The sequence below is a fragment of the Pteropus alecto genome, unplaced genomic scaffold (genome assembly GCF_000325575.1).
Source record: "Pteropus alecto unplaced genomic scaffold, ASM32557v1 scaffold60, whole genome shotgun sequence".
Lineage (NCBI taxonomy): Eukaryota > Metazoa > Chordata > Mammalia > Chiroptera > Pteropodidae > Pteropus > Pteropus alecto.
This window is the reverse complement of record NW_006430726.1, coordinates 74,191-98,899: the sequence shown is the minus strand read 5'-3', so window position 1 is coordinate 98,899 and position 24,709 is coordinate 74,191. Positions and strand designations below refer to the sequence as shown.

Sequence of the window (24,709 nt, the reverse complement as noted above, 5' to 3'; positions counted from 1 at the left end):
TAAAACGTAAGCTAATAGTGAATCTTTTCAAAAACCAAATCTGCTTTGGGTGGGGTCCATCGTGGTCGAGACAGGCAAATAAACTCCCTGTCCACCCAGAAGAGCAATGTTCCAGCCGTAGGGACTCTATTTGAAGAGGTTTTATGGATTGCTGATCTGTAAAACGAATTCGTACTACATCACAGATAAAGTCATTTGTAGGGAGCATGAAAAATATATGACTTGTGACACCTTTCTTCTCATGGAAGCGATGCTTGTCTACGATGACGTTTCTCGGCACCGACTTGTTTTCCTTCTCAGTGACCCCAGCCGTCATCCCAGTTCAGGTTGGAGACTGCACTTTGCCCCCAATTTTGTCCTCTACTGAGCCATCCTCTCGGTTCCTGTGGGGGAGGTCGGTGAACCTTTAAGCTTCACCGTCAGAATGTTTTCTAGAAGAACAGCTCTGGAATTAAAATGAGCCATTGCCAGTCTGCCGGAGCCGTAGACCAGGGCGTACACAGCTCAGCCACGGCAGAACAAATACATACAGGTGCCCCGGGCTCTGCCACATCTCCATCTTCCCACCACTTAGGGGGCCGGCTAGGCGCTCGGGTTCTGAGCAGTGCCCTGGGCTGAATTCTTCCAGCCGACTCAGTCTCTGGTGAGCGCTGGCCAATTCGATAAGGTCTCCGGCAGGGCCCGCTGCTTGGACCACCTGTATGATAAATAAACCAGCACTGGGGTATCGGGAAGAGAGCAGGCCTTGACACCGAACCAGCCTTTAGGTTCGGCTCTGCCGCTGTCACCCGGATGACCTTGAGCGGGTCACCAAATGTCCGCAGGTCTCTCTTTCCTCCAGTTTGAATAACAGTATCCGCCTCCTTCACAGGGTTGTTCTGAGGTCTTAATGGGATGATGCCTGGAAGGGCTTACCGTGTCCTCAGGGCTTCCCAGAGGTTCACTCCTGTTGTCGTGGGGTTGGGATGAGGACGGAAGGGAAGGGATCTAGTAAAAGCTTGTCCCACACAGCGCTGTCCTCTGCGCCCTCCTGGTCAGCTCAGGTGGGCAAGCAGTGTGAAGAGAGGAAGGTGCGTGAAAAGACGTGCATTGCAGAGGGGACTCTCCTGACGCCCGTGCTCACGGAGAGGGCCGGTGGACGGGGAGGTCTTATGAAAGGCAACTGTCCGGCGGGCTGGACTCCCTCAGCCTCCGCTGCTCGCTCTCACCTTGCAAACTCACCCTCCACTTGACAGCTGAGGAAGCAGGCAGATGGCAGATGGGGGAGAAGGGGCCTGGAGCCTGCAAACCACCACGTGATACTCGTGTCCTTAACTTCCTTTGTAACCCCAGTGCCCAGCACAGGACCCCAGAAATTTTTTTTGTTGAATTATGGGACGCTAGTATGTGGAGTGGATGCCTAACTGTTGTAATCTGTCTATTCAGTGTTTCCCCAAAGTGTTTCAAATAATACTCTTGGAAGGGGCTTCATTAAAGCAACAACAACAAAAATGCATGGCCTTGAGAAAGGTCCCTTTTGGAGAACAGCAATGCATGTTAATATTTTAAAGGCCCTGAGAAGTCCTGCACAGAGAAACCACTTTAAGTTCCTTCGGTTGTTTATTCAATATTTCCCAATTTCATTTGATCTAGAAAGCTTTCTTCACTTCTTCCTAAGACATGCATATTGGGAACTACTAATCAGTGGCATATTGATTGGTATTCGTCTGTAATCATAAATCTCATACGTTTTTATGTTATTGCTAGACTTCTGTGTAGACATTTGCTTTCTTTAAAGTGCTGTTTTCCTTGCCTGGCTGCAAAGCAAACGTCCTGCAGCTCTTCACCCATAGCTCTGTTGTTGACGTCAGCGGAGATTTGAGGCTTTGGCCTCTTCAGTCCCAGGGGGACCCTGATTATTTTAACAGTTAGCCCTATAATCCAGTCAACTTCGCTGTGATAATATACATCCAGGATGCCCCCTGCTTGTCACAGCCTGCATCGCCAGTCACCCTGGTCCAAGCCATCGTTCTTTCTCACTTGGGCCATCGCAGGAGCCACCCGAGCTGACCGCTCCGGCACAGCAGCCAGGGCGATGCTGCTAAAACGCGAGTTTGATCAAATGGGTCCAAAACCTAGGACGTGCCAGAGTCCTGACAAGGTCCCCCTCTGTGACCAGGGACCCAGCCACCCTCCCCCGTCCCTTCCCCGCTGCAGCCACCCCGACTCAGCCCTCCTCCTAATGCAGGCAGGGTCCTCTCCCCTCTGCTTCTGCCTGGGACACTCTTGCTTCTGATGTGCAAAGGTCCCACTTCCTCACTTCCAGGGTCTGCGAGACGCCGTCATACCAGAGAAGCACGTCTTACCGTCGTGTGGGAAACAGCCCACCCCCTTTCCCACGACCCCCCTCAGTGCCCGACACGTGATACCTTCTCAATTGTTTGTTCGTTTCCTCTGTCCACGGGGTTGTCAGCTGACTTCGGGCAGGGGTTTGGCTCTGCTCTCAGCCGCCTCCCCAGCCCTTAGCACGGCGCTCGTCCTGGAGGCAGAGCTCAGTGTCTAGATGTTGAGCGGATGAGTAAGGGCAGTCACCATCCTTTGTTTTGTGGCGTGACCAGGACAACCAGTTACACGCACGCGGTGGAACGTCAGAGAACTTCTCAGGTTGCGCTGTTATTTCCAGCGGCTCAGCCTGGCAGCTTTCCCCAGGTTCGGAGGCCGCTGCCTCTGAGTAAAGTTGTCACAGCTGAAGGTGAGAGCCAGCAGCTCTTTGGCACTCGGGCGGGGACTAACGCGTCAGAGGAGGAGGCAGCCGAGAGCAGAGGCCGAAGGCCGGGCCCTGCTCACTGCAGGCGGTGACGCAAGCAGCTCAGCCTCACTTCCGGTTGTTTCCTGTAATAATAATAATAATTATTATTATTATTATTAATATTATTATTATTATTTCCTGCAAGGCTGCTTTCTTGCCAGGGTCTGCCCTTGGCGCCTGACAAATGCCACTGTATTTTAATCTTCTCAGTTACAAGCCTTTGAGATGGCAGTGGCTTGCACCAGAACTCACCATGAGGTGTCACTTTGGATGACAGAGCAGAAAAGGGAAGTCTTGCTGGGCCTCGATTTTTTTTTTTTTTTTGCAGTGAAACGAGCAAATCAGAAGTGAGGGTCTTAAAGGTCCGTTCCTGTTCCAGAAGGTCCACTGTTCTAGGAATCAAGTCACTTGGACCACAGGCCCATGCGTCGTTCATGACTCGGCCATAGCAAAGCACTTAAGACATTAAAGCACCACCGGAAGGTAGAGTTGGCCTCATGGAGTGTCCCCTTCCTGTCACTGACTGCTTAGCTCTAGAAATGGTTAGGCTCAGGGACCACATGGGCTGCAGTGTCAAACTCCTACAAAGGGAAGGCGTCCTCCTCTGCTGAGCTCAGGCAGTGGGGGACGTTCTTCCCTAGGCCCTGCCGGATTGAGGTTATAGCATCGTCAGAGCATCCCCAGGGGCTGGAGAAGGTGCACAGGAATCACGGATGAATAGACGGCTGACTGACTTCAGGGGAGGACTTTATGAAAAAGAAAATGCCATTTGTTGAATGGAAAAGTCCAAGTCCGGTTGCGGCTCATGGGCTGGAGCTGTCACAGGCTGTGAGCTGGAGGATTCCACGTCATGGGGTCGGCCAGGAACATAGCCAGTGGCCCAGCGGTTCTGACCACACAGCCTCCCGAGAAAAAGACTGATGTCTCGGCCAGGCTGGAAAGAGAGAGGGGGCTGTGTGCAGGTGGGTGGGTGGGTGCCCAGCCGACACTGAAGCTGTGGGAAGAACAGCTTTTCCAGAACCCTCGAGGGGGCGGGAAGGGGCCCCTCTCACTAGAAAGGGAGTGTGAATAGTAAACTGGGATCCCATGAACTCATCCGTTCTCCCAGCAAGGCAGAGAGTTTATCATTGCTCCCATTGGGCAGGCGGGAGTATCGAGGCGCGCAGAGGTCGCCCCGCCTGCTCCCGGAGCGAGAGCATATTCCAGGCCTCCGATGTTTCCGTCGTGCGTGGCCTGCACTTTGAACCGAGCGCTGTGTTAGCTGCCGCCTTGAAAGCAGGGTCAGCGCGATCTGGTCTCAACCCTACAGGCCTTCTAGGCAGAGACCCCGCTGTGGCGAAAGGCCGGATGACCCGAGTTTTGTTCTTGTGGTCTTATGGGCTCCAGCGGCATAGCACAGCGAGCTCTGAATAGGTGAGGCACGCCCGGGCCGCCACCTGAGCTGGCGTATACTTGTCAGTTAAGAATGTAAACTATTAAGAGTATGCAAAAGTTTATCTACCGGTGATACAGAAAATGTCACTCATTGTCCAGCTTCGTTACCCGGTTTTAAATCCAGCCGAGACACAGACCCATCGGAAGATGATGAACCATCAGAAGGACCTGCGAAGACCTTGTTGGCAGGAGGCTGTTGGGGAAGGGCTTGGACTTTGTCAGACACGCCGGGTTTAATTCCTGGACCTGCCCCATGCAACTCGCAGGCAAGACGCCGAAGCTCTCTGAGCCTCCCTTTTTCTGTCGCTCACCCTATGGGCGACAGAGTCCCCACAGGAATCGAGCTGGGTACCATATGGAGAAGGTGAGGCGTGTAGTAGATGCTCACCAAAAATAAAGGCAGTGATGAGCGGGCCTTCTGGGGTGCTGCCACCCATCTCTTCTGCGAGGGTACCAGCCCGCCTCCGAAGCGTGAGTCCGTGACCTCCTCACCCGCCCTCCCCAGGCAGAACATTCATTTCTCTTTGGACCTTGGCAGGGGAGAGCTATAAGGGGCAAAATTAATGCCTTCTTGCTGCCAAGGAAGAAGGAAAGAAAAGAAGGGGCCTCGGGCAGCATGCTGAGACCCCCCACAGTTCCATGGGCTGTGTGGGCAACTGGCCACCTGCCGGCTCTGTCAAGCACAACTCCAGTTTGAGCCAAATACCTGGGCACAGATATGAAGTGTGGGTGCAGGGAGGCAGAGAAAGAGCTGAGTGGGGGGCCAAAGAAAAAAAAACTGGCATTCTTTGGAGATCTGCAGGGGCAAAAATGCCCTGCGATTAGTTTTTCCTTCCAGGCCTGTAGTTTAAATGACTTACAATCATAATTTATCGCTATTATGGGCACTGAACTGTACTTGCCCCAGGCTCTGCAAACACAGGAAATCAGCCAGGCCTGTTAGCGGGGTTCAAGCAGCACTCAGAAAGCGAGGTTTCATGGCTGAAAAGCAAGGGGAGAAAGCAGACCTGCTCTCTCCTTTATCCTGGTCACCGAAGGACACGCCTCTTTCTTCTTTCAACCCCTCAGAAACTTGCCTTCCAAAAATCAAATGAACAAAAAAGGCTGAGTGGTCGTGTGCCAGGCAGGGAGGGGAGTGGGATCCTAGAGACCATCGGCCTCCTCCCAGAGAGGGAGAAGGGGTGGGGGTTTGGGACCCAAAGCTTCCTGGGAATTCGGCCACGTGGTCTGGTGATGAGGAGGACGGAGCCGGGAGGAAGAGGCTGGGACCTCACATGGAGTAAAAGCAACCTAGCGGGACGATGGGTCCCTAAGGGGAACAGGCCCGTCGTCCAGGATGCAGTCCCCAAAGGGTTTGGTGTCTTAGGGACGTGCCACGAGAGGGTGATGGCTGTGGGCGGTAGGGGATGGTGAGAGAGGCGTGACGGGACACTTGGGGACGAGAAACTCTGACGTGACTGGTGCGTAGGATGGGCTCCGGCATCGGGGAGAGAAGCGTGAAGGATGAAGCGACTCCTCGGGGATGCGTGACGCTCCCCACGATGGAGAGTGTACGCCGGGGACCCTGTGCCGGGGTTCGGCCCAGCAGACCAGGCTGGAGGGCTGGAGGCTTCCGGAGGGGTCAGGGACACGCATGAACTGGCTGAAACGCAGTGGGAAGCCCCCAAGAAGAGGTGTGGAGAAGTTGGGAGGGAGCTTCTCGAAGGCGGGAAGCTCAGCCGGTGATGGGTGGGGAAGGCTGAGTGAGGCAGGCAGGGGAGGGGGGCTTCACACTGAGACCAGGGAGGTGGAGCGATGACATGGGTCCGGGCTGGACGGTGGCTAACGCAGAGCCACGTGCTGGCGATGGAGCCCTCTGGGGGATGGAGAGGGGCAGAATGAGGACGGGAGCAGGGCGGAGGCTGCGGAGCGGCTGCTGCAAGCTTTGTAGTTGGGAGGCCCTGATGGGAGTCAGGTATATACTGTGCACCTAGAAGCTCCGCTGCTGAGTAGCTGTGTGGCCTTGGGCTGACACTTGGGTTTCCTGGATTAGGGGCTCCTGTCAGCACCATTCCTCTGTGACCGTGCCAGGTGGTCCAGCAGACAGCAGGGGCCCTGGCGGTGATTCAGAGCGGTGACCTCAGGTACTGCAGCCTCAAGTCTCCATACCCGTGGCAGGCAGTTCCTTCCAGCCTGTTGCATGCTCCCCGCCCCACCCCCTCTCAAAGCCTGGCCCGTGGCGTCAGGAGCAGCAGCAGACAGCCATCACCTTGTGACACTGCCCCTCTCCTTCTATAAGAATCAGAAGCTCTGCATTCCCAGCCAGCTTTAAATCAGTGCCCTCCCCAGCCTCCCACAGCCTGGCGTCACCCCTGGAAGACAAGCCAGGCCTGCCATGGTCAGGAACAGGGAGGCAGGAGGGCGGACCGCCTGGCCGGTCACTCGTGGGCTGCGCCTGACTGGGCAAACACAGAAGGGAGCCCCCAGCACCCTCCCCATTCCTACCCCAGATATCTGCGAACCACAGTGCCCAGCCACTTAGGCTGTCAGGTGTGACCTGGTGTCCCTCCATTACAGCACCCGTGCCCCTGCTGGCACTCCCTCGTGCCCGGCCTGGGACAAGGCACCTCATGGGGACGTTTTGTTTTCCCCCTGGGAGGCTATTTTTAGAGTGCTCCAGCCGAACTGCTTCTGCGAGCCATCTATCTTAACTAGTGTGTGTGACAGTAACGAGGTGTGCAGGTGTGTGCATCCCGGGGGCCAGGCGGGGGTGACGCTGTTCCTAGGGGACGCTGCAGGGCCTGGCCGGTGCTGCCACGGCCCTGCCACGGTGGCTTTGCTCGTTATGTCTGAACTGTGCAGGCAGAAGCTGTGTCGGGGTGTGAGGCCCTTACCTGTTAAAAAGGATGCTAGTAATAATCGCTACCTCAGAGGACTTCAGTAAGGATTAAATGAGGTGACACACGGGGTTTCCCAGACGTGTAAAGTACTCAGTGGGTGGCGGTCAGGATCCCATCACCGGCATGATTGTGGGGCCTGTCGTCAGCCTTATTGCATCATATTTTGGGGTGGCCCAAGCGTAATGTGCCTTGGGTGGTGCAGCAGGAAGCCTGCCTTAATGAATGAATCAGAGGACTTCAGTAAGGATTAAATGAGGTGACACACGGGGTTTCCCAGACGTGTAAAGTACTCAGTGGGTGGCGGTCAGGATCCCATCACCGGCATGATTGTGGGGCCTGTCGTCAGCCTTATTGCATCATATTTTGGGGTGGCCCAAGCGTAATGTGCCTTGGGTGGTGCAGCAGGAAGCCTGCCTTAAAGATGTGGTCTTCATTCATTCATTCATTCATCAGAGATTTATTGAGCTCCTATTATGTGCCAGACACTAAGACCATAAAAATGAATGAGACACAGCCCTGCCCTGATGTAGCTCTGGAGAGATGTTCATATAAACAGTCACGTTATATTTCATACCTGCTGGAAGTAGCAGGAAGGCAAAAGTCAATATATTTTATTGCTTGCGGACTAGATTCAATCAGAAGGTATAGAGATGAAGCAGGAAGTCCTGTCTGAAACCAAAATTCCCATCCGTTGGCATAAAATCCTGATGAGCCCTTGGGCGGTGGGGGCGGGGGTGGGGAGCTCTGTAGTATTTCAGTGACACCGAAAAATTCCTGGCTTTACAAGGATGAGATTTTCTAGCAAAAAAAAATCGAATGTTTAGAGATGCCTGTTTTGCAAAATTATTTTGTTTCCGGGTACATCAACTTAGGTGCCGTATGTGGACTAGACCGATCGTGTCTAGGAACAAAAACAAGCCACATTCTCTTGTTAGAGGGTTGGGAGGTTTTTTTTAAGACCCGTCCATGGCGTTAGTCTCAGGAGGGCCATACCTCGGTGAGCGAGAACCAAGGTAATAATAGTCCAAGGTAATAGTCACCGTGAAGTAAACCATGAGGGGACTCGATGACCTTAGCCCACCTGTTCCAAAGTGTGCGAAGTTCTGAGATGGAAGAAACGGCTTTTGCCTCCTGAGAGAGATGTTCCCTCAAAACGCATTATTTTTGTTTTATTATTACTAAGTGTCTGCGCGAGAAGACAAGACTAAATTGGTTCTTTCGCTGCGGAATGCATCCGTCAAATATTGGCTCAGCTCGTCTCTCTTCGAACCGTGCCCCTCCCTCTCCTGGGGCAGCACCAGGGCCACAGACAGACAGTGCAGAGCCGCTTCGATAAGCGGTGTGAGAGGCGCGTGGAAGACATAGGCGGGATGGGAAAGACCAGCTCCGCGTGTCAGTCGGGGCGTGCTTCTTCCAAAGAGTAGGTGACAGCTGAACCAGGGCCTCAAGAGTTGATAGGCAGGTGCCAAGAGACAAATGCCACTGGGCAGCGTGGGGAACGCGCAGTGCCCGTAGAGAACGTGATTCCTGGAAAACGCCGGAAGTCATAGAATCCCCGAGTGGAGGGCTCCCCCAGCAAAGCCGCTCATGTTACTGGACCGGAAACGGGGAAACTGAGTTGAGTGACATGCCCAGGGTCACACAACTCCAGGGAAGGGTCTGAACCCTTTTGGGTCGTGGCCTCTTCACGCGTGACATGGCGGGTTGGGAGGTCACTGTGCTGAGGCTGCTCACGGGTTCCGTGACGCTTCTCTACGGCCTCCCAAGGATAAGGCGCAGCTCAGACGGACTCCACCTTTCTTCATACAACATACATGGAAAAAAAAAAAAATCTAGTAGCCATTTCTACCCTGAACGGACGTGTTTGTTTCACACAGCTAGCCTGGTCCTGGTTTCAAGACGAGGGGATTGAATTCACGTCATTTTTTTAAAAACGTCTTTATCTTTTTCATCTTCTGGTATCAGAAGAAAACTGGCACTTTCGGAAAGTATGGCTGCGAAGGAGTGAGGCTGAATTTTAAGAAACATCTTTGAAAGTTGAGACTGATCATAACCTCTTCCTTTAGGAAGTCCTCCTGGATTGCTGGACCCTAAGCCCATTGCTCCTTACCCCGAATGGCTTTTGAACTCCATCTTCTGGTGCTGGAACCTGTCCTTTGTGTTCACAGTGGTGGCAGGCAGGATGGGTTTCCTACAGAGCCGGGCTCACTGTCTGGGGCCGGCTAGTGAATCGGCCAGACGGTCTGTTCCCTGATTCCTCTGTCTCTTGGCCTCCCAGAGAGTCACACCACACCTGGCTTACCACTCGGTGTTTAAATCATCCCTCCCCTGCTGTGCTTCCACTGGGCTGCAGGACCCTGGACATAGCACAGGTCTGTCTCCTGATGAGTGAAACAGTGAATGAAAAACTGATGTGAACTCACTGCTCTACAAATCATAAGCAGGGTCAGGCTCAGTGACTTCTTTAGCAGAATCTCTTTTTATTCATGTCTGCATTATAGTCTTATGAAGAGGAGTGACTTCCTGAGACTTAACAAGAAATAGGGGCCCTCCCAGCTCCACCGTGATGCCTTCATCTTCAAAGGAAATTGGGCCTCAGGTCCATTGGAAAGTTTATGAAAATATTATATGCTGTCCAACGTACTGTCAGCGTGAGCTCAGACTTTTAATCCATGGTAATCTGTATTTAAGTAGAATTTCTACTACCACGTATTCGTATATGTTTGTGAAGTGACATATATTGGTATGTATTCCTCTACCTACCCATTTATCTATCTAACAAGTGTTTGAGTGCCTACTGTGTGCCAAGTACTTCTCCGATTCCTGGGAATACAGCCATGAAAAAAAAATTCCCAGTCCCGCTGAAGCTTATTAGTGTAAGGGAGATTAGTGTAAGGGAGATTAACAAAAATTAACCAATAAATGTTATTTAAAATAAATGAAATTTAAAAAACAGTAGTAATAACTGTTCTGATGAAAGCCGAGCAGGATTAGAGGCTGGAGAATAGGGGAGAGTGAACACCAGTAGGTAGGCCAGGGAAGGCCACTCGGGGGAGGTGACATCCGAACAGAGCCCTGGATGACGTGAAGGGAGTGAGCCCGGAAAATAAAAGAGAACCTGTAAATACAAAGGGCTTCCCACCTACCGATTCACCCATCCACCCATCCACCTGCCCACCTGCCCATCCATCCGTCCATCCGTCCATCCATCCATCCGTCCATCCGTCCCCCCGCCCATCCATCCGTCCATCCGTCCATCCACCCATCCGTCCATCCGTCCATCCATCCATCCATCCACCCACCCACCCACACATCCATCTACCCTCCTATCCATCTATCCACCTGCTCACCTACCCATCCACCTACCCATTCCCCCACCCACTTGTCCACCCATCCACTCATCCATCTGCCCACCTACCCATCCATCCATCCGTCCGTCCGTCCGTCCGTCCGTCCGTCCGTCCGTCCGTCCGTCCGTCCGTCCGTCCGTCCGTCCGTCCGTCCGTCCGTCCGTCCGTCCGTCCGTCCGTCCGTCCGTCCGTCCGTCCGTCCGTCCGTCCGTCCGTCCGTCCGTCCGTCCGTCCGTCCGTCCGTCCGTCCGTCCGTCCGTCCGTCCGTCCGTCCGTCCGTCCGTCCGTCCGTCCGTCCGTCCGTCCGTCCGTCCGTCCGTCCGTCCGTCCGTCCGTCCGTCCGTCCGTCCGTCCGTCCGTCCGTCCGTCCGTCCGTCCGTCCGTCCGTCCGTCCGTCCGTCCGTCCGTCCGTCCGTCCGTCCGTCCGTCCGTCCGTCCGTCCGTCCGTCCGTCCGTCCGTCCGTCCATCCAGCCATCCATCCATCCACCCATCCACCCATCCACCCATCCACCCACCCACCATCCATCCTCCTAATGGCATGTCCTCATGGCTTAGCACCTGAATGTACTAGATGCCTTACAACTATTGAGAGTGATTATTATCCTTTAATCGATTGATGAAAGTTATTTTTCTTTTGAGCTTTTTGGCTCAAGAGTTTTTTTGTGTGTGTGTTTTTGTTTTGTGTTGTAAGAGTGATTTTTTTTTTTTTTCGCTTCCAAGAGATTTTTACATTCAAGAAGTACTTAAGGATATGGGCTCAAAGGGGAGCCAAGCCAGTCCCTTCTTAAATCTTGGGTTCTTATTTTAAGGCCGAGTGTGGTACTTCATAGGGTTCTTCTGAAGAATAGGAGGGAGCTCATTGCAAACAATAACACAACCACGGCTGGCATATTGACGGCAGCAGCCACCAGTGGTTTTGGAGCAGTGCGAGGCACCTGGATTCTAATTTTTGACGTAAGAGAGGTTTATCTCAGTCTGTGTGGGAGGGACACAAGGTTCGGGTTAAGGCCACTGTCAGTTCTCTTCCTTCCCTGACCATCCTTTAAGCGGTCTCTTCACGTTACTCTTAAAACCGGGGTGACTTGAGACTATTTCTAGGTCAGCAAAGCAGAAAGAACTTTCTACCTTGTCCTCTCCATGAGTGGCTGCTGTCTACCTTGCCAGTGCCTTGTGATTCATTGCAAAGTGGCAGCTGATATTCCCCAAAGGCCCTTTAGCAGTGGAAAATGCTGAAGGAGGGGTCCAGAGGTTTGTAAGTTACTGAAAGGATTTTATGAACTGTTCATTACCTCAGCTAGTCATTTCTATTGGGCTGGGGTGATCTGTTTTGGGCACTGACTGTTTACAGATCTCAGTGCTTTGATGCAGTTCTTTGCCTTGCTCATGTCCAATCCAGGGTCCACCACTGGTCACCACATGTGGGGACAGGACTCTGGTTGTACCTCTGGTGAGTTATTATCATTAGAAAATTTAAGCCGGACAGCTACAGCTTGGGATATGACCTCTCGATTTAATAGATTTGGCCACAGATAAGAACCTTGGTTTTCTTATCTGCAAAATGGGGGAAAGAAGGAGGAAGGCAGGTTTTTATTTATTTTTGTTTAATTTTTGAATGGGCTCTTCAACATCTGAGTTTTAAGAAATTTCTCACCACGTGAACAGAAGTGACTGGAGCAGGTGCTGAGTTTGTAGATGATAGAGAGAAAGTAGAACTAGCCAGGTCTTATTTCATTTTAATTTTCCCCACTGATTAGATTGCCTTAAAATTTAAAAGGGGGGACAAACAGGGTCACAAAGCACCTGGAGTCCATAGTAATTGTTAAATAGAGCACAGGGGGACCCTAAGGACTCTCTGAGTCCTGCTGTCCATTTTCCTAAGTGAATTTGGAGATTTGAGCTCGTAGATCTGCTGTCTAGCTCTTTAAAAAGAGTCAGGAGGGGTGAAGAAAAGGAGGTGGCAGTTGTCACAGTTTTTATTAAGCAGGAAAAGATGGATTCTGAAAATGACAGATGGTACGTGCAAGAATGAAGACAGTCTCCGCCGTTAATCAGGTAGGAGCTCTGTTCGATCACTAAGAGTTGTCACGAGCTCGCTAAAAACAGGCACAGTCAGATAAATGCGTTACATTTTTGATAGGGTGGCTGTTACGTCAGATCGATGTGATCTCCTGCAGATGCGTAACAGGTTTTCTCACAATATCCCTATGAACTTGTGAAATAACGCATCGCTTTTATTTACTGAGAGGTGAGTTGTGTGTTAGACACAGGCTGAGGCTTTTAGGCGGGTCGCCCCACATAACCCTCAGATCAGCCAGGTGAAGAAGGCGCTATCATGATTTTTCCTATATTGTGGATGAGCAAACTGAGGCCCAGAGAGATGAAGCAGCTTGCTCAAGGTCACACAGCCAGCTAGCAGAGTGGGAGTCTCACTCTGGTTTCTGTGCCCCCCCCACCCCCCGTCACCAGCTGCGCCCCCCAGGGCATCCGTCACTGCAGGACTTGCCCTTGAAGCCTTCGTTAAGGGATTGTCACGGGTCTGGAAAGACCTCCGGTTGGCAGTACCACTGGAGTCTTCCCTCTGCTTTGGGCTGTTCATCATTTTTATCCGTAACGCAAATGAAAACATGAAGGCACACTTTCTGTATACGCCAGACAGGTGGTGCAGACGGGAGAAACACATGCCTCATGGATGGCGTAAAACATTCCGACTGGAATGCCGTGCAGAGTGTGCATTTCCACATCTCGGGTTTTTGTTTAACGTTCAAGGAAGCCGCACATGTGCAGGGGGGACACGCGGGAGCAGTGTGCACGAAAGGGACGTGGACTCGACGCGTTCTCCGCAACACGCGCAAACCACCTGTTTGAGAATCTTCCCTGGAATTTCCAGACCACTCTGCTGACTTGCTGCTGTTGGCCTAGGTGCCACCGAGCTCTGTGGGGAGGGGGAGACCCCGAGTGCCAGAGGGAGGGAGAGAGGAGGGCACAGGGTGTGGGAAGCTGGCCACTCCTAGGTCAGGCGATGCCGGAGCCAGGATGGGAGCAACGACGGTGCAGGCTGGAGGCCTCTGGGGAATTTCAGGGGGTCGCTTAAGTCTTCAGGTGCAGGGGGGTCTAGTTGGAACCAGCAATCAAGCCTCCAGACCCCATTAGCACCATCGGGAAGCCACAGGGCTGAAATCTGCCCTCTAACTTCACCTTGGTCTGCTGACCTCAGGGATAAAGTCACATACCTGTTCCCCGACCTCACAGGGTGTCCCCTGCCACGCAAATGTATTTATTCACTAAGCATTTATTAACAGCCTACAGTACCAGATACCGTTCCAGGCCCTGAGGTTCCATTTTTAATAAAACAGAAATAAGGAGAGAACAGGAAAGGGAAAGACACAAACGCCAGCCCTCAAAATCAGGGAATGCGCTAATCCAGACAGAACGCTCTTGGGAGGTTGGACCTACTGCAATATTCAAACAGCTAAAATATGCAATAAATTTTTTAGGCTGAAATTGCAAGGACTTGGGTTTCGTGGAGAGTTTTTTAAGGTGTATTTTATTCCGCAATAAAATCACTGCTTCTCATGTTCATGGAGAATGTGCTGCCACAGGGGGTTTTTCTTTCCCTTCTGAGGCCAAGCACTGAACGCTGGAAGCTTGGCATTCCCGAGGAGTTTTTTAGGATCTGGAAACGTGGCATTTGGGGTTTTTCTGGGATGTCAATTAGGAGATCTTTACTTCTTGCTTCAGAAGCCGGTGTGTGAGTGTGTGCGTGTGTGTACACATGTGTGCCCATGTGTGTATATTGAAACATCCGAAAAAGCCCGACCTACAGTCAAACAACCCCAAAACTTCCAGTCGCTTAGAAAAATATCCCATTTCCTTGGGCCCCAGAGCATCTCTATTTACGTAAATACGTTAATTAAATTACACCCTGTTGCTAAGTGATTTCTTAGAGCCGAGGCGGTCAGTGGACTCTCTTCTGGGAAGGTTAGGCTATGATCGCCAGAAGGCTTTCTTCAGGAAGGAAATGTTTATTTGAACGCTCTCCACTGTCTATTGTGTTTGCGTGTCAGGTCCATGACATGGAAAAGAAACTCGTTCGCTGCTAGAGGATGCCACATTCAGGGTTTGTCCCTGGCATTATGGGGACAGCTGTCAGGGACCGCTTCGCCTTCGGGCCAGGCCCTTGCACGGCCGTTAGCATGAGCGGTAGAGTCTCTGTGCTCTGAGGAGTTAAAGATTTTTGCATCGGGCCAAAGCAGGATTATTGTCAGGCTTTGTAGGTCTCCAGATGCAGATTCTCTGCTGTGCATCTTTTACCTACCTCAGCGTAGTCATTGTCTGGGCAAAGACCCATGCGAGCATTTGTTTTTGAAAAATGTTTATATTTTCTCGTAAAGGAACACATACTCCCCATAGAAAATTCGGGAACGTAATAAAGGCTGAGAAGGAAAATAAGAATCATCCATTTCCCACAACCCAGGGATAAAATACATTTGTGTCTGTGTTTTTTCCACAGTATTCTCCCCGCGCCACCCCCCCAAGCACATATATGTGGTCGACACAACACTGTATAAATGAATTATTTTATAGGATTTATTTTAAAGGAAAGGTGAGTGGCCTCTGCCCCAAGCAGCTGGGTTCCTGTTCCAGCTGTGGCCTGCTCACTTGCCTTCATACATTTTAATAGAACTCTTCTGCCCAGTCTGATGAAAGGTAAAAGATCTATGATTCAATCAGCCTCCTTCTTGGCTCAGGTGAGGAGTCTGTGAGCTGAAAGGCCACAGGGCAATTACCTAAGAGTGGCTCAGAATTGCAATGCTCTTACTCAGTCACACTTCTTAAGGTGCATTATTGCTCTAATAAAATCTTCTTGGCTATAATTTTGTAACAGTTGGAAAAAGGAGTCCCGAAGGCATTGGGCATTTATCTCGAACATGGCCTCTACCCAGGCCCCCACCAGCAGAGCAAAATTTGCTTTAATGAATGTCCCTTTGAATAATTTAATGCCAACCTCCTGTTGATTCTGTGTATTTTATTCTGAAAAAAAAAATGCCCCAAAGGGTTGGTTGGTTTTCCAAAGCCACATGTTAGATGCAGTTGGATATATTTTTTTCTTCTTCTCTGGCCTTGAGATATATACATTGATGCTTTTCTTAGTCAAATCCCAAGGAAAAACACCTTTGCGGAATGCAGAATTTCATCCTGGCCGTCCGCAGGGGACGATGTCTCGCCGTCCGCAGAGCCTCTGGCAGAAGCTCCGAGGTGGGAGAGGAGGGAGCGATGGCGGGTTTGGCACAGGCCGGTGTGACTGTGTTTTACGCCAGAGCCGTGGCCCGCTGTCCCACCTCGGGAAGATAGAAACTGCTGGCAGTCCTGCTGACCGAACCGAGGAAGCCTGAGGGGCATCTGGAAGATCGAGGTGAAAGATTTAGGACGTTTTAGATGTCGTGGGGTCCGACACGTCATCTTTTCCCAGAGCTTGGAGGACATTGAGTCACAGCCCCCGGGGCGGAGGGGATGGCAGCCCAAGCCAGGCCTCCTGTGCCCCACGGGACCTCTTAGTGCTCACGTGCTAAAGACATGAGACATGTATCAAAACAGTCCCGTGGAAATGAGAGCCACCCTTTGCTCAGTGGTCCGCTTACTTGAAAAACAGATGCCAACCGCCCCGGCTCCCACTCTGCTAACACCGACACGAGCGTGCGGGGTTTTGAAAGTGCCGCCCCAGCTGCAGTGTGTTCTGTCCTCCGAGCTCGGGCGCACCCTCCGAGGGAGGGACACGAGGAGGGCATTTCCCGGACGTCTGCTGCGTTTTAGAGAAATCTTTGCGCCAGGGCCCCAAGCGAAAGCCAGGGGCAAGGGAAAGACAGGAAGACAGGACCGAGGGAATCCATGGAGACTTGAATGAGAAAAAAATTAAAGGAGCTCGTCAGGAGGTTCCTCCCCGCCCCCTACACCACGAAGAGATGAGTCAGTGGAGAAATAATAGCAGCAGGAAAAGAATGTGAGCGTCGGAGAAGAAATACAGTGTTAATTACAGGAACCTTTTAGAACGCGTGCGGAACCCAGCAGAAAGGGGGGGCTGCTCTGTTTTTGCTTGAAACCAGCCGCGCGATGCTCTTTCTACAGCCCTACGTCAGGGGCTCCGTTTCGCTGCTCATCTGTTCTGCAGATAAGCCCTCTAAGGCTTCCGAAGGTTCTCGCAGATCCCTAACTTTGGCTCCCTTTGGAATTTCTTTGCACAAGATTTTGAGGCGTGGTGCGTCTGAGGTCACTTAGCCACCTTCATTCCCGCGAAGAGCAGTCTTTGCAACAAGACGGAGATCCTACGTCCATCCATCCTGCGTTCTGCCTTTTCTTTGACAGCTGTGTGGTGTGGGCCAAGTGGTTAAGACTTTTCGGTGTCCCGGTGGATCATCTGTAACTGGGATGTCTACTCCGTCCACTCAAAGGATCGGCATGGGACTCAATGCCGAGTTCGTCGGTCAGTGGGCAGTGTGGTGGGCGGTGGGGACATTCAGCCTGTCCTCACCTGTGTGTGGGCTCTTGCCCACCTGGTTTCCATTGGGCAGTTTCAGTTCTGTCTCTGCAGTAACCCTCTTCAGCCAGATTGCAGAGTTCCAGAAGAAAAGATAGATGTTAAACTTTATCCAGGATTCTCTCCAACCTGGAGGGCCACACCATGGGCAGCATGTGACGAGGGCACATGGGGGAGCAGGGGACAGGCAAGCGTGGGGACGAGAACTGGATCCCAGTGACAGCACCTGGGAATGCTCCCATGAGGATGCGCAACGCCAGGGCCCTAACGGAGGAGGAGGGCTTTGCCCTGATGTTCTCAGTGGAGGGAGCAGCTGCAGGAAAGGAAGGGCTGAGAGGTCATTTAGAGCGTGGGGCTGGGCCGGGCTTCGCCACCCTGCAGTGAGTGGCAGGGTGGTGAGCTGGAAAGGAGGGATTCTGGAGAAGGCCGTGGGGTTTCACACTGCACTCGGTATTCGTGGGTGGACCGTCGGAAGCTTTCGAATAGCAGACATGACCTGGGTTTTTTTGGTGGAAAACTCTGGCTGCCACGATTGGGTGGGTCGGAGTAGGAAGTGGATGCAGGTGTGAGGAGGGGCTTGAAAGGCTGTCGTGATGCTCCTTGGCAAGCCGTCAGGACGGAGACCACGTCAGAGATGCAGTGAGGATACAGGTTTGAGGGACATCCAGGAGCAGTAGTAAAAAGCCTGGGGGTCTGGCTGGATTGGGCTTATATGGAAGGGGGAAGAGATGGCAATTACCCTACCCTTTCAAGTCTGCAGCTGGCAGCCTGTGCTGGGAAGTAAGGGCGGGAAGGAGGGAGAAGTAAGGAAAAACAAGTCATATTCGGAGCATTTTGATTTTGGGGGGCCAGGGGAAGCCTGCGTCAGCTCATTTAGCCGGGAGTATGGGCTATGAGGTTTGGAACATAGAAGACAGATCAGAGGAAGAAAGGTACAAGAAGTTTCAGCATGTTATGTTCGTGTAGAAGTTTAGAATTTACAAAAGAATCTCGTATGTACATACAGAACAGAAACTCCAGCGGGCATTATTGCTTCTGTTTGGTGGAACCGAGGCCATGCCTCCATCGAGTGGGATGGGGCGTCAGGTGGAAGGAGGTTCTGAGCACGTTGTCCAGGGGCCTGGGATACTGAAATCCACACTCCTCTCTTCCCAGTCTCTCCACCCTTATCATCCCCCCCCACCCTCGACCCCCCCACACACACACCCTGCAGAGCAGCAGGGTTCCACCTCCCTCCGCGTTCTCGTCCACCTCCGGGCCTGTTAGTGGAGAAGGTAGCCATGCGCAAGCTTGGGCAGCTGGATGGACACGTGGAGTGAAAAGACTCGAGGGAGATGAACGCCAAGACAGTGATCGCAGGAGAACTAAGGGACAGCAGAGGTGACTTCAAGCTGGGATGGGGGTTCAACTGGGGTTTCCACCGCGTGCCGTGCGCTAAGAGCTGGGGATACAGCAGGAGACAACGTAGACAAAATCCGTCCCTCTGAGATCAGACATATCCTAGTGAGGAGAGAGACTAAGCAGAATGGGTGGGAGTTAGCTGGTGACTCGTGCTATGGTATGAACAAGGGCAGTGGACAGCAGTGCAGGGAGGGGTACTGTTTGGGTGTGGATGGGGCAGGTGTCAGTGAGGTCGGGACATGTGAGTAAGGACTTCAGGGTCAAGGGAGTGAGGGACAAGCCATGAGGCTATCTGGTGAAGAGCATTCCATCCAGGGCAGCAAGGCCAAGGCCGTGGGGCGGGAGGACCCCTGCTTTGCTGGGGAGCGGGGGAGAGGAGGCGGGCCTGGCTGGGGGGGCACAGTGAGGGAGCGGGAGAAGCACAGAGCCAGGAGGGCCTGTGGCCAGTCACGTAGAGTCTTGTCGACCGTTGGGATGACCTTGGCTTTTATGCAGAAGGACTGGGAGCCACTGCAGGGTGCTGAGCAGAGATGTGAGGGGGTCCGATGGCTCCTGTGTACTGTGTTGACAGTGGGGTGTGGAGAGGCAAGAGGGTGGCCAGGCTCTATGCCGTGGTCCAGAGGGATCATTGGGGCTGGGAGCAGGGGGCAGCACACGTGCATTATGAAGGGGTCACCGCCAGAATGTTCTGATGGATTCTCTGGGGAACGGGAAGTTTGAGGCGTCAAGGAGAGCCCGAGTAACTGGACGGACGGGTGGGGCTGCTGTTAGGGTGGGGGCCGCTGCGGAGAGAGCGAGCTTGTTTGCAGGGGGAGGCCAGGAGCTTGTTTGCGGACCTGCCAAGTTTGAGATGTCTCCATGACATCCCGATGATGACAGCCCGTGGGTACTTGGGTACCTCAGCATGGAGGTCAAGAGAAATGTCCGTTTGGGGGTCATCAGTGTAGAGATGGTACTTAAAACTGTGAGGCTGGAAGAGATGGCCTAGTAAATGGGTGTAGATTTAAAAAAAAACAAAAGGGAGCCTGGAGCACTCCCTTGCTGAGGGGGCAGCAGACCTGGCCGAGCCCAGGGGGAGCACTCGGGCAGGTGGGAGCGTGCAGAAGACAGGCAGCCAAGGGAAGCACGTATTTCCGGGAGGAGGTGGGGTCGCCTGATTCCAAGGTGGCAGCTGGATCTCTTGGGTTCATCTACTTTCACGCCCGAGGTGGTCCCATTCCCACGCGCTCCAGCAGTGACATGTAGCCGCCCCATGGGGAAAGAGCCAGTGAGAATAGCGCCTCCACTGATCAGTTATGTTCCTGCTTCCATACCGAGAGCCCGAACTGTCTGTCGCTGACGGATGTCCTGTTACCTATCGTTCAGGTGACGCGCGTTTCTCACAGTGCTGTGAGAGCCCCACGTTTTGCAGCCGAGGGCGCTGAGATTCAGAGAGGTTCAATGCCTCGTCCAAGGTCGGAGTTAAAGGAGCAGCACGGGGCGGAGAATCCAGGATGGCGAGGCCATTAGTCCATCAGGCAGGGGACAGCTGCGGGGGGAGCCATGCGCTGGGCCTCAGCTCCTGGGGGGTCTTCCAGGGGCCGCCGACCTTCCCTCTAGGGGGCCTCACAAGCCGCCCAGAGGCCCCTAGATAAATTGCTGTGAAGAAATGAGGCCAGGCTGGTCACTCTGTAGCATAGCAGTGCGAAGGTAAACTTTGCCAGAGGAAAACGTCACTCTTTTCCTTGGCTTTTTTCCTGTCAAAACCATATGCGTGGTAAAAACCCCCGCGGTGTGGCCCGAAGGAATACACACACCCAGATCCGTTTAAGCATAAAATGTACAAACGCAAGTGAACGCACATACAGAACTGTGGATTCTAAGACGGCTCTAAGGCAGAGCGCTCTAAGGGAGAACCACGACCCGGTCTGCAGGCTGCCTGAATTTAGTTCCCACCACTTTGCAGAAGACAGAGGGCTGGGTTCTGCCAGCGGCAGGAACCTAATATAATCACAACCAGAAGTGAGGTCTAACACCCAGACCCCAGAGTCCCCCTGCCCATAGAGACCCATCCATGAACGGTCCCATAAATGAGAGTCCCTGGAGGCTGGTGCCATCTTGAGCAGCGTGGCAGGGGCCGCTCAGGTAGTGTTTAGTGCAGACTGTGGTGCTGGCCAGGTGTGCCCATGGCCTGTCTGCCAAACGCGATCTCCTCCCATGTTCCTGGGTCCGGGCACCCGCCCCGGGCTGGGACCAGCACCACCAGGCTGCACTCCACCATCTGAACTTGCTGGGGCTGTGTCGTGGTTAGAGGAAGACACCCCATCTGTTTTCTGGGTTTCTCCTGCGTGTCTGACAGTCCCATAGCCAGCTGGGTTTTATGAAACCCAAAGTGGGTCTTGCCCGGAGCACATTCCCCTCTAATTTTTACAGTCGATCTGAGAGTTCTGGGAATTGAATCTGCACACTTCCTTTGCCAGCCTCGTGTCGAAGAAGAGCTGTTTCGTATTTGAGGAGCCTTCTGGGGGCTTTTTAATGATTCTCGGTAAGTTTTTCTTGTCCTCTCGTGGAGAATTCCACGTGGCCAAGGATTAGTGTCTTGATCTCCTGTGCGTTGCTCTTAGGTTTGGACACAGACAGCCCGGCCTCTTCCTCACTGGGACAAAGGCACCAAGGAATCCAGCCTTTCCACTCACCTTCTTCACAGCCGAAATCTGTTCTTTCTCATTTAAAAATATAAATAAATAACGTTGCTTTAGTCACCACTTCTAAGTTCTAGCTTTTCCGCTAAACAAGTTAGGTAACTAGGAACTCGCCTCTTTGGGTCTCTACTTCATCCTGTCTCTGAAATGGTGAAGTCAGGTGGCCTCTGAAACTTCTTCCAGCCCTAAAGTCTTGTGACTCCGTGGGTGCATGAAGTGTGTCCTGGCAGCTAACACTAGAGGGTCATCATTTCAACAAACAGTGACGGAACGCATTCTACGGTCCAGGCACTGCTCTGAGTGCTGAGGACACGGCAGCAAATAAAACAAAAAAAGCCTGTACTCAGATGCTGTATGCTGTGGCACAGCGGTCCCCAACCATTTTTGGAGGTGCCAGCGCTGGGAAGTGGCTGCAAATTCAGATGAAGCTTCGCTGACTTGCCCGCTGCTCACCTCCTGCTGTGCAGCCCGGTTCCTAACAGGCCACAGACCGGTACTGGTCCGAGGCTAGGGGTTGGGGACCCCTGCACTAAGGTGCGTGGCTGTACTCCTTAAGACTAAGAGCCTTGATCCTCCATGACCTATTGCTCGTGACCATCATCTTTAAGATCCGCAGTCATTTTCACCCACATGGCTTTTGGTAATAATATCTATTACCAGATGATGTGTTTTACTGCCCCATAAGACTGTCTTTTCTTCCTGGCCTGACCCAGGAAATTCATGCAGGATTCATTAGACCTTCCAAACAGCTCGCTTATGAGTAGCCAGGAACCAGAGGCTCAGAGGCTGGTGCATGGTGACATTTTTAAGAAACGGACCTGCTGCTTCCTCCTTGGCGATATCCATCTCACGGGGCTGCCGTGAGCATAGACTCGAACGTGACGCTTTGTAGAAAGCGGTCAGCCTGCGGGGCGGCGGGGCGGCGGGGGGGGGTTGTCGGTAAATGTCAGTGCCATCCCCTTCCTTATAGCACCCCTAGACAGAATATGGCGCTGGAGCCGTTTCCGGTATCCTGACAGCTCTTGGTTCCCGTTTGCCCTTTTTGCGCATGTATGATACAGGTATGTCCCCCTTCACTCAGCAGGTGTTTACAGGACATTCACCTTGCTAAGCAAGCATTACAGGCACAGGGAGGGAGACGCAAATGTGTGAAAAATAGTTGCCAGCATCGTGGACTAGAAGCCCTGATTTTGGAGGTCTCAGCCCGTGAATCACATACTGTTTGCTAAATGAACAGAACTCTTACGTAATCAGCTACTGTACAGCCAAAGACTAAATCGTCGTGTTTTATACATTAGGAATTCTGAGGAAAGGGGGAAGGTGATCGTGGGCTCTGTCCACCGCCGGCTTCAAGAATGAATTTCGTGGTCTTTTTAATGTGTGTATTTTAAATGGAGATGGAGACAGCCAGCTTCCGCTGAGTATGTGCATATGCGTGTGATTAGAATCATAGAGTTACATAGAATCTGAAGGGATCTTAAGCTTCTCTAGAGGTCCCACCGCCTCCTCCTGTCCTTCCCCCCACACACCCAGCGTTAGCGATCGCAACCCCAGACGCCCAAGGAGCTCAAGTGTCTTAGGTACGGAAAGGGCTTCAAGATTTGAAGCGTGCAGACACAGAGGGTAAGCGACGTGACATTTAAATATTTAATTCTAATCTCTTAGAAAATGTAGATGCCGTAGATTCCAAGCTAAGTGATGCCGAACACATTCTAATCACTTAATTGGAGGGTTGGCAGGAAGGAGTTGGGAGGTTAATTTAATAGCCACGTGGTTCGGCTTCGGACTACACAGTGAGCAGAATGCACCTTCTGGAGACAGTGGGGGAGAGCTGGTAAGAGGTCTGCACCGTCAGGTGATCCCCACCTGACGGTGTAGACCTTTAGCTTTCCTGAAGCCTTGCCCTGTCTTCCTTCTCAGCCACATGGTCTCGAGAGAACAGCGGGTTCTAGAATAATGTTCAACGCCATTTCCTTGTGGCATTGACAAGTTGCTATAAGACCTGTACCTCCCTTACCCTGTAGTAAAATTAGATTCCTTATACGTCGTTCCACGTGAAGCCACAGAACCTGTTGACAACTCCGAGGACTTACTGTACATCTGCGTCCCCTTCAACCCAGCCGTGGTCCTCTCTTCTTAAGTAAATGACATTCTCGTGGTGTCAAAAGTATACCAGGCAGAGGATGTGGAAAACTTCCTCCGATCATTTTGCCTGGCAAACCTGCAATTAATTTTAAAATCGAAAAGATGTTGACTGTGGTAGACAGGAGTGGAGGATGACTTAAGGGACTGGGTGTGACTGATTTGTTGTGGCACCTGCAAATGATTTCTGGAGCATACAGACTGTTGTTTGGTGGGCCAGCTAATGTGGGACAAGGCTTTGTGGCAGCCTTAGCTTATGTGTGCACCTGCGGACGCGTACGAGCTTGGGGGCAGGCACCTGCCTGCACCGTGAGGTTCGCGGGGTGCGTCCTGGTCACTTCACAGGAGCTCACAAGGGAATCCGGCATCGCCTTGCTCAGCGAAAGCACAGATTGGGGGCTGTGGACTGTGGCGTGAGCATGCGGGTGTGGGGGTCAGAGAAAGCTTCCCGGGGGAGGTTCGACCTCAGCTGAACCTTGAAGGGTACACATGAGTTCATCAGCTAGACAAGGGAGGAGGCAGACATTCCGTGGGTAGCATGTGCCAAGATGCAAAACCACAGACCTAGAAAAGAACGAGCATCGAGAAACTGCAAGACAAGGAGAATTGAAAGTTGATGTCGTGTTATGGGGAGCCATTCCCCCGCCCTCCACCCCACGGGGTGTCAGATGATCTCTCAGGCCATAGGACATCATCATCAGGTGTTTTAAGGTGTATATTTTAGGGGGATGACTCAGGAGTGCCACAGAGTGACTAGAAGATAAGAGAGAGGTTCTAGAAACAAGACGAGCAGGGCGAGCTCTTCTGGGTGAATCGTACGAGCTCTTGTGACCCACCTTTATGCAGTTGTCACAGCCATGGCTTCCTGATCAGCAGAGAGTCATTCGGCCCAGCTGACTTGACTGTGTTCCTTAGCCAGGGCCAGCCTCCTAGACCTGACTAGGCCTCAGTCCCACGAGAAAGTGCTTGGGCTCACTTCAGCTCCAAGGCCATGGCAGAGTGCAGATCGGAGGAGGGCATCGCCCACGGGATTACAGATACTCCATCTCCCAAGTGTGGGCCAGGAAAACCGAGGGCGACCGCATATCTGGCTCCTGACAAACATCAGTATCTTTCAAGCATTCATTATGTGTCAACATGACTTGATTTTGAATCCAAACTCAGGAGGAGGCTTTCAGTAAACTTGAGAGTGGGCAGAAGCTAGTTTCTTGAAGATCAGCAAGATTCCCCATATCAGGTCGTTGAGAATGAACGTCCCACAGCCTCAGGAGCCCTTGCTCTGCTACATAACCAGAGGGAGCGGGTCCCAAATGCCAGGACTGCTGGCAGCTTGCTGATCTAGGCAGGCTGAAGGATGTCACGTTCACCGAGGAAATGCATCCTTGGGCCACCTATCCAACCCCAAATGGAGGAGAACTCAGTGCTACGTAAACCTTGGATACCTTTTCGTTCAAGATCGCCCCAGTTGGAATGCCCGCTGGGCTCCGTGCAGAGAGAACTT

General features: G+C 52.4%; 1 protein-coding gene across 1 annotated transcript in view; it reads left to right on the top strand.

The window, feature by feature from the left end:
• The window catches only part of SLCO3A1 (solute carrier organic anion transporter family member 3A1), a 185,587-nt gene that overhangs the window by 87,052 nt on the left and 73,826 nt on the right, over positions 1–24,709 (top strand). The gene's annotated exons all lie outside the window — the stretch shown is intronic.